Source organism: Notolepis coatsorum (assembly GCF_963971535.1).
Source record: "Notolepis coatsorum genome assembly, contig: SCAFFOLD_406, whole genome shotgun sequence".
Taxonomy (NCBI): domain Eukaryota; kingdom Metazoa; phylum Chordata; class Actinopteri; order Aulopiformes; family Paralepididae; genus Notolepis; species Notolepis coatsorum.
Genome location: NW_028169430.1, coordinates 15001 through 25000, shown reverse-complemented (window position 1 = coordinate 25000; position 10000 = coordinate 15001).

Sequence of the window (10000 nt, the reverse complement as noted above, 5' to 3'; positions counted from 1 at the left end):
TTAGGGATGTCCGATATTATCGGCCGATATCGGCATTAAAATGTGATATTGGAAAATATCGGTATCGGTTTAAAAAAAAAAAATAATAATAATAATAAATAAAAAAATTACATTTCTATAACCTTTATTTACCCAGGCAAGCAAGTAAGAACAAATTCTGATTTTATTTATTGTCAAAAGTATGCAAGAGATATGTAATGTTAATTACCTGAAATTATAAAAAAAAATTGAGGGGGGAAACCCTGCATATATCGGTATCGGTTGATATCGGTATCGGAAATTAAGAGTTGGACAATATCGGTATATCGGTATCAGTAAAAAAGCCAATATCGAGCATCCCTAATATATATATACAGTCCAGTATCTATATACACTATAGTTACAATATAAAATATAAATACAAATACAATATAAAAAGTAAATAAAAGTCCAGTGAGTGCACGTGGATATGAGTCTCGAGTTCTCACGTCCCGAGTTCTGACAATATTGATAGTTCTCCTGGCAGCAGAGCCGGCCGTCCGAGCCCTTGGTTGTAGTTTTTTATAGCCCCCTCGGTTTAGGACACATTTCTTCAGTGGAAAAGACATATTTTTTTCTTTTCTTTTCATCACAGAACTTGTAATATGGATTTCTAAAGAACGTCTCTGAAAGCCCAGTCAGACACTGGTTATAACACAGCAGCGAAAGTAACACCCCCCCCCCCCCCCCCCCCCCGAGACTCCCCTTACAGGAATAAAGTGTTCAGTCCTCCATTCAGAAGCAGCAGCACTACCGCCGTGCCACCAGACAACCACTTTCAATCACCGGGGGTTGGCGGGGGTGGGAGGAAACCGTGGCACTAACAGATTAATCCACAATCAGCGGTCTGCCGGAGGGGAGGGGGGGGGCCGCCGCCGCTGCTCTCTTCATTATCAGACTCCAGTCACCTGACCCGGCCGCTGCACCTGAGCCGGTCCAGGTCGGGTGTCCGCTGCTGGCTCTGAGATCTTTATTAGTGTGGAGATGCAGATAAGATATACATTACATTATCATCAAAGACCGTCACCGGGGAGGGGGGGGGGGGGGGCAGAGGCTCGGGGAGGTGGAGAGGCATCTGCAGGTTCCTGGATATTTAGAATAGAGACAAAAAACGGAGAATCCATTGGTATTAATTATTTTTGTATCCACTTTTTCTCCTCTTATTTTTTTGTAAAAAATTTTTTTACAATTCTTTCTCCCATCCCAATTTCGCGGTGCCAATTCCCCCCTCCCCTTCCTGGTCGTTGCTCGCATGTGCCCCCCACTGGTCGGTCTAGGGAGCCCTGAAGTCTATCACATGCTTCCTCCGAGACATAGGTCGGAGACAGCCAGCAGCATCTTTTCACCTGCCAGCGCGGACTCTCATTGGCGACGTGTAACGTGTGGGAGGCTCACACTACCCCCGCCATTTCCTGTAGGAGTCGCTGTTCACAACGTCCAGATTACCACCCATTGACTTCCCACCCGCTAACTCTAGGGTGGGAGTCGAACCCGGTGTCTCTTGCGTTGGTGACGAGCGCAATGTCCGCTGCGCCACCCAGCCGCTATCCATTGGTATTTATTTACCTAGACTGGGTACAGAGAGGGTCAGGAGGTAGAGCGGCCGTTGGGTTGCGAGCCGCCGCGGGGGGGGGGGGGGTCGCCAGATGATTAAATTATTATAATTTTATTTTTTTTATGCAGTCAGGCCACTGAACTTAGAAGCAGGCCAGGACAGTGTTTCCAGTTGCAGCAGCGCAATAGTTAGATAACCTAGGTGGGGAACAACCAGGAGATCACTGCAACTCACACAAGTTGGAGAACTATCTCTCTCTCTCTCTTGCTCTCACACACACACACGAAGGGAGCCGCATGTGATTGGTGGAGGCGGGACCCTTACAAAAAACTGTTGTTGCTAATCATTGACACATGCTAGCCTGTAATAATCCCCCCCAGAAAAATCTACTTTGCAGTCCGGCCCTGGTTAAAAGCCTTCAATGCTTATTAGTGTGTGTGCGTTTGAACATTTGCATGTTTCAACCATACATTTCCATTTATAAAATAAAAATAAAAATTATAATATATTAATTAATTTGTTTACCTCCTATAATAGTGGGGGTCGCGGCTCTCTGACACCGTTATTTGGGGGTCGCGGCCAGAAAAGTTTGGGAACCCCTGGTCTAGACTGGGTACAGAGAGGCTCAGGAGGTAGAGCGGTCGTCTAGACTGGGTACAGAGAGGCTCAGGAGGTAGAGCGGTCATCTAGACTGGGTACAGAGAGGCTCAGGAGGTAGAGCGGTCGTCTAGACTGGGTACAGAGGGGGTCAGGAGGTAGAGCGGTCGTCTAGTGGGGCTCAGGAGGTAGATCGGTCGTCTAGAGGGGGTCAGGAGGTATAGCGGTCGTCTAGTGGGGGTCAGGAGGTAGAGCGGTCGTCTAGTGGGGGTCAGGAGGTAGAGCGGTCGTCTAGTGGGGGTCAGGAGGTAGAGCGGTCGTCTAGTGGGGGTCAGGAGGTAGAGCGGTCGTCTAGACTGGGTACAGTGGGGGTCAGGAGGTAGAGCGGTCGTCTAGAGGGGCTCAGGAGGTAGAGCGGTCGTCTAGTGGGGGTCAGGAGGTAGAGCGGTCGTCTAGAGGGGGTCAGGAGGTAGAGCGGTCGTCTAGAGGGGGTCAGGAGGTAGAGCGGTCGTCTAGAGAGGGTCAGGAGGTAGAGCGGTCGTCTAGAGGGGGTCAGGAGGTAGAGCGGTCGTCTAGAGAGGGTCAGGAGGTAGAGCGGTCGTCTAGTGGGGGTCAGGAGGTAGAGCGGTGGTCTAGAGGGGGTCAGGAGGTAGAGCGGTCGTCTAGAGGGGGTCAGGAGGTAGAGCGGTGGTCTAGAGGGGGTCAGGAGGTAGAGCGGTCGTCTAGAGAGGGTCAGGAGGTAGAGCGGTGGTCTAGAGGGGGTCAGGAGGTAGAGCGGTCGTCTAGAGGGGGTCAGGAGGTAGAGCGGTCGTCTAGAGGGGGTCAGGAGGTAGAACGGTCGTCTAGAGGGGGTCAGGAGGTAGAGCGGTCGTCTAGAGGGGGTCAGGAGGTAGAGCGGTCGTCTAGTGGGGGTCAGGAGGTAGAGCGGTCGTCTAGAGGGGGTCAGGAGGTAGAGAGGTCGTCTAGAGGGGGTCAGGAGGTAGAGCGGTCGTCTAGTGGGGCTCAGGAGGTAGAGCGGTCGTCTAGAGGGGGTCAGGAGGTAGAGCGGTCGTCTAGTGGGGGTCAGGAGGTAGAGCGTCGTCTAGAGGGGGTCAGGAGGTAGAGCGGTCGTCTAGAGGGGGTCAGGAGGTAGAGCGGTCGTCTAGAGGGGGTCAGGAAGTAGAGCGGTCGTCTAGTGGGGGTCAGGAGGTAGAGCGGTCGTCTAGAGGGGGTCAGGAGGTAGAGCGGTCGTCTAGAGGGGGTCAGGAGGTAGAGCGGTCGTCTAGTGGGGGTCAGGAGGTAGAGCGGTCGTCTAGAGGGGGTCAGGGGGTAGAGCGGTCGTCTAGAGGGGGTCAGGATGTAGAGCGGTCGTCTAGAGGGGGTCAGGAGGTAGAGCGGTCGTCTAGAGGGGGTCAGGAGGTAGATCGGTCGTCTAGTGGGGATCAGGAGGTAGAGCGGTCGTCTAGAGGGGGTCAGGAGGTAGAGCGGTCGTCTAGAGGGGGTCAGGAGGTAGAGCGGTCGTCTAGAGGGGGTCAGGAGGTAGAGCGGTCGTCTAGAGGGGCTCAGGAGGTAGAGCGGTTGTCTAGAGAGGGTCAGGAGGTAGAGCGGTCGTCTAGAGGGGGTCAGGAGGTAGAGCGGTCGTCTAGAGGGGCTCAGGAGGTAGAGCGGTTGTCTAGAGAGGGTCAGGAGGTAGAGCGGTCGTCTAGAGGGGGTCAGGAGGTAGAGCGGTCGTCTAGAGGGGGTCAGGAGGTAGAGCGGTCGTCTAGAGGGGGTCAGGAGGTAGAGCGGTCGTCTAGAGGGGGTCAGGAGGTAGAGCGGTCGTCTAGTGGGGGTCAGGAGGTAGAGCGGTCGTCTAGAGAGGGTCAGGAGGTAGAGCGGTCGTCTAGTGGGGGTCAGGAGGTAGAGCGGTCGTCTAGTGGGGGTCAGGAGGTAGAGCGGTCGTCTAGAGGGGCTCAGGAGGTAGAGCGGTCGTCTAGACTGGGTACAGTGAGGGTCACTAGGTAGAGCGGTCGTCAGGTAGTCTGAAGTTTCTCGGTTCGATTCCAGCTCCTTCTCCCGGGCAGCGTGTTGAAGTGTCTTTGAGCAACCTCCTGACCCTCTCTAGACGACCGCTCTACCTCCTGACATCACATTGCATTCTGGGAAGGAGTGTAGTTCTCTCATAATTTTTCTGAATTCACTGAATTCTTTCTACTGCCTCCTGCTGCGAATTGGTAAGAATTGTACCAGAATGTTTCATAGGACATTGATTAATCGGCTTGAATTTTACAATTGATGGCTTATTCTGAAGGTATGAACTTGTAGTTTCATATTATGTAAAAAAGAAAATTGTGAAAATTGGAGGAACCCTCTGAAGTCTAGCCGATTATGCTCCTTCTCCAATTTTCACAATATTTTTTTTACATAATATGAAACTACAAGTTCATACCTTCAGAATAAGCCATCAATTGTCAAATTCAAGCCGATTAATCAATGTCCTATGAAACATTCTGGTACAATTCTTACCAATTCGCAGCAGGAGGCAGTAGAAAGAATTCAGTGAATTCAGAAAAATGATGAGAGAACTACACTCCTTCCCAGAATGCAATGTGATGTCAATGTCAATGTCACTAGACCAATTCACACCTCTAACTGCTCCCGATGAGCAGGTTGGGGCCTTGCATGGTCGCCTCCGCCGTCGGTGTGTGAATGTGAGGAGCAAATTTTAAAGCGCTTTGGAAAAAAGCTGTTATATAAATGCATTTACCATTTCTACCTCCCTGGGGGGGGGGGGGGGGGGGGGCAGCATATAGGCAATTCAAACTGTGTCAGCAGATATTGCGTTGCAAGATGCATACAATGCGTGTGTGACGTCACTAGATATAGAGTAGGCCCATATACACAGGCGTGTAAATAATCGGATTGAATTCGAGTTTGAATTCTATGAAGTTACCCCGTGTGGCCTCATATCCCTCTATGCCCCCATTGGAATAAAGGCATCTAAATAAAATGAAATCCAATCAATCTATTTGTGAAACGGCTTTGCGTCACGCTGTCAGGTCCAGATGAAAATCATAATGAATAGCCACGCGGGGAGAGTTCCAACATGACCCGAGATGTACGGCGCTTAGTGTGATGTACGGCTTCGACAAAATAAAAGGCCTTGCATCAGATGTTTCTCCCCTACCGACACACAAAACGACACAAGAGGATTATGGCAGGGACTGAAGACAATAACTGACTATAAAGTCAGCGCCCCCTCAATGGGGAGCGACGACGCCTCCCTCGCGGACAAGCTCAACACCTTTTACGCTCGGTTTGGTGTTACGTTCTGGACACCGACCTCGGTCGGTGACCACCCACATTCCTGGCATATGTCACTGGGCTTGTCACCTGTCATTTCTCTGTCAATTAGTGCTGTCACTTAGGGGTGGTTCCTGATTGGCTGTCACGGGGGTGTGTGTGGAATGTTGGTATTTGGTCTCTATTTAACATACCTCTCTTCTGCTTGTCCATTGTCAGGTCTTCACTAATTGCGTTCGGGGATAACGCGGACGGTTCTACTGTGGACCTCCAATAAGCCCCCATTTACCTTATCTTACACTTGTGCTTTTAGCACTTGTTCTCTCTTAGAATTTACTCTGTGTTCTTACTATTAAAGTCGAACCTGTTCAAGAGTAAACACTCTCTGTCTCTGTGATTGCCTTCAACCATTGGAATTCACCTACCTGCATTCTGACAGAAGACCTGACCATCAGAATTCCATGGAGGCCATCATGGAGATGCTCCGGACGCAGGGAGCAGCCCAGACACGGATGGAGGAACATCAGCAGCTGGTCAGCGCCGAGTTAATCCGACTCAATGGGGTCGTCGGATCATCCCAAGCGGTGGCGCAGTCGGCGTTGGCCACAGCTCGACAAGCCCAAGAAGGAGTGGCTGGTGTGCAGTCGGCGGCGGGGGAAGCAGCGCTCCACGCAGAGGAAAGTCGGGGGGGGTTCGGGGTCCAGGAGCGGTCCCGCGAACCACATCTGCAGGCGCCCGCTCGCTATGACGGATCACCGGATGGTTGTCGGGAATTCATCACCCAGTGTCTACTCGTTTTCCGGCTGCAACCACGATCATTTCCATCGGAGACAGCGCAGGTAGCGTATATTATCACACTGCTCACCGGCGAAGCTCTCTCCTGGGCTACGGCGGAATTAGAGGCAGGGGCGATAATCTGCGACAGTCTGGACGCCTTTACCCGGGAATTGAGAAAAGTATTCGATACTTCCCGGGTACTCTCGATCTTCGAGGCTGGTGGTCGTCTTCTCGACTGCCGGCAGGGCCTCCGCACAGTCGCAGCTTATGCTATCAAATTTCGGATCTTGGCTCGGGAGACAGCTTGGGCGGAGAACGTCTGCGTGGTTCTGTTCGTCAGGGGACTCTCAGCGCGGATGCGAGATGCTCTCTCCGCGCGTGAGATCCCCGAGCAGCTGGAAGTGCTGATCAACACCACCATCAAGATGGATAATCGGCACCGGGAGAGGGAGAAGGAGCATGTCAACAACACCCAGCCCCAGGTATGTTTTCCTTCTTCTCCTGGTGTTGATAATTCCATGCATTACACGAGTGGGCCACTGGGTGATGAATCCTTGCAGCTTGGAGCGCTGTCGCTCTCGGACGACGAGAGGCAGCGCTTCATCAGAGAGCGACGCTGCTTCCGGTGCAGCCGCACCGGTCACCGCTTCGGCAGCTGTCGGGTCCAGGCTGTATCGGCTCGGCGCCAATCGGGGATGGAAGGTGCGCCGTCGGGCCTCGAGAGGGCGCCAGCAGGTGGGCTCATTCCTGCCAAAACCACGGATTCTCGCACATTTTTTGAGGTGGCGATCAACTGTGGGGGTGACATTAGGGGAACTAAGGCTCTCATTGACTCAGGGGCGGCGGGCAATTTTATTCACGTGGGACTGGTGAAGGAGTGGGGAACCCCGGTGGAGGACTTAGGGGTTCCCTTACCAGTCTATGCCCTGGACGGTCGGCCCCTGGGCAGTGGGAGCGTCACCCAGCGCACAGTTCCCTTACACATCCGGGTGGAGGGTGGGGAGTGGGAATGGGTTACTTTTTTTGTCATCTTTTCCCCCTATTCTGTCATGGTGTTGGGTCATCCCTGGTTGTCGTCATGTGTTCGTGTCATTAATTGGGCTTTGTGTTGACGAAGGGCGATCTGCGCATGGATCCAGCCAAGGTGAGTGCAGTTTTGGACTGGCCACGGCCTTCGTCGATCAAGGGGTTACAACGGTTTTTGGGCTTTGCAAATTTTTACAGGCGCTTTATTCGCAATTTTAGCGCCTTAGCCAATCCCTTAACAGCTCTCACTAAGGCCTCTCTCCCTGGCTTTGAATGGTCGCCTAGGGCTGAGTCGGCCTTCTGCGATCTTAAACGTCGTTTTACATCCGCTCCTGTATTGATCCGCCATGACGCGGAGGTTCCGTTCATTGTGGAGGTGGATGCCTCTGACGTCGCGGTGGGGGGGGTGCTCTCTCAGAGATGCTTAAAGGATGGGAAAGTGCACCCGTGTGCTTTTTTTTCTCGCCGTCTGTCACCAGCCGAGCGTAATTACGACGTGGGTAATCGGGAGTTATTGGCGATCAAATTGGCACTGGAGGAGTGGAGACATTGGTTGGAGGGGGCGGCACATCCTTTCATTATTTGGACTGACCATAAGAACTTGGCTTACATCCAAGGGGCTAAACGCCTTAACGCTCACCAGGCCAGGTGGACGTTGTTCTTCACACGATTTCGATATACCATCTCCTATAGACCCGGCTCCAAGAATATCAAACCTGACGCGTTGTCGCGCCAGTTTGATCTTCCTGGGCGGGAGGAGCAGCCCCATCCCATTATTCCACCGGCCTTGATTTTGGCACCCGTGTCTTGGGGCATAGAGAAGGTGGTAAGGTCGGCGCTAACGCGGGAGCCCGATCCTGGTGGGGGTCCTCCGGGACGGTTGTATGTTCCCAAGGTGGCACGCTCACGCTTGCTACAGTGGGCACATGCGTCATCCCTCACCAGCCACCCAGGGGCAACCAGGACCCTGGAATTTATCCGTAGGAGGTTCTGGTGGCCGACAGTGGAGGGGGATACGCGTTCCTTTGTGGCGGCCTGTCCGGTGTGCGCACGTAGTAAGACCTCTCGACGGGCACCGGCTGGTCTCCTCCGACCACTTCCTATTCCTAAACGACCCTGGTCACACATATCTCTGGACTTTATTTCTGGTCTTCCCCTTTCTGACGGATTCACCACCATTTTGGTGGTGGTGGATCGGTTCTCTAAGGCGGCTCACTTTGTCCCTCTCCCCAAGCTTCCTTCGGCCCGGGAGACTGCTGATTTAATTATACAGCATGTCTTTCGGGTCCACGGGCTGCCAGTAGATATCGTGTCGGACCGGGGTCCTCAGTTCGCCTCCAGGTTCTGGAAGGCGTTTGCCGCCGGCCTCGGCGCCTCTGTCAGTCTGTCGTCTGGGTTCCATCCACAGTCGAACGGGCAGACGGAGAGGGTCAACCAGGATTTGGAGGGGGTCTTGAGGTGTTACGTTGCCGGTAGTCCGGCAACGTGGAGTAGGAGGTTGGCTTGGGCTGAGTACGCGCATAATACCCTTCTCTCCTCTTCTACCGGTATGTCTCCCTTTCAGTGCCAGTATTTTCAACCTCCTCTGTTTCCCGAGCAGGAGCAGGAGGCGGAGGTGCCCTCGGCCCAGGCACATGTGGCTCGCTGTCGCAGGACGCGGAGGTGCCCTCGGCCCAGGCACATGTGGCTCGCTGTCGCAGGACGTGGAAACAGGTTCGGAAGGCGCTACAGAAGGTTTCGGTTAGTACCCAACGGCAGGCTAACCGTAAGCGTCGTCCGGCTCCAGTTTACCGTCCAGGGCAGCGGGTTTGGCTTTCCACCCGGGATCTCCCTCTCCGGGTGGAATCCAAGAAGCTGGCTCCTCGCTTTATAGGACCATTTAAAGTGATTCATCGGGTTAATCCAGTGGCTTACAAGCTATGACTTCCGAGCTCTATGAGGGTTCATCCGACGTTTCATGTGTCCCTGTTGAAGCCATTCCTCTCATCGCCCTTGGCCCCGCCACTGCCTGTGGTTCCTCCGCCCCGGTTTATTGGCGGTCAACCCATTTACACGGTGCGGAGGATACTGGGTTGTAGGCGGAGGGGTAGGGGGTTTCAGTTCTTGGTGGATTGGGAGGGGTACGGGATAGAAGAGCGTTCTTGGGTGCCTCAAAGGGATATTTTAGATCCCAGCCTGATCGTTGATTTCCGGCGGCTGAATCCCGAGGCTCCTAGGTGAACGTCTGGTGCCGTTCGTCGGGGGAGGGTACTGTTACGTTCTGGACACCGACCTCGGTCGGTGACCACCCACATTCCTGGCATATGTCACTGGGCTTGTCACCTGTCATTTCTCTGTCAATTAGTGCTGTCACTTAGGGGTGGTTCCTGATTGGCTGTCACGGGGGTGTGTGTGGAATGTTGGTATTTGGTCTCTATTTAACATACCTCTCTTCTGCTTGTCCATTGTCAGGTCTTCACTAATTGCGTTCGGGGATAACGCGGACGGTTCTACTGTGGACCTCCAATAAGCCCCCATTTACCTTATCTTACACTTGTGCTTTTAGCACTTGTTCTCTCTTAGAATTTACTCTGTGTTCTTACTATTAAAGTCGAACCTGTTCAAGAGTAAACACTCTCTGTCTCTGTGATTGCCTTCAACCATTGGAATTCACCTACCTGCATTCTGACAGTTTGGTGTAGACAGTGGCGCTGCTGGCTCTCCGGCTAGTGACGTCACTGGCGCGCCGGCTGTTGTGGAGGGAGGGGGGCAACCGCGGGTGGGCGG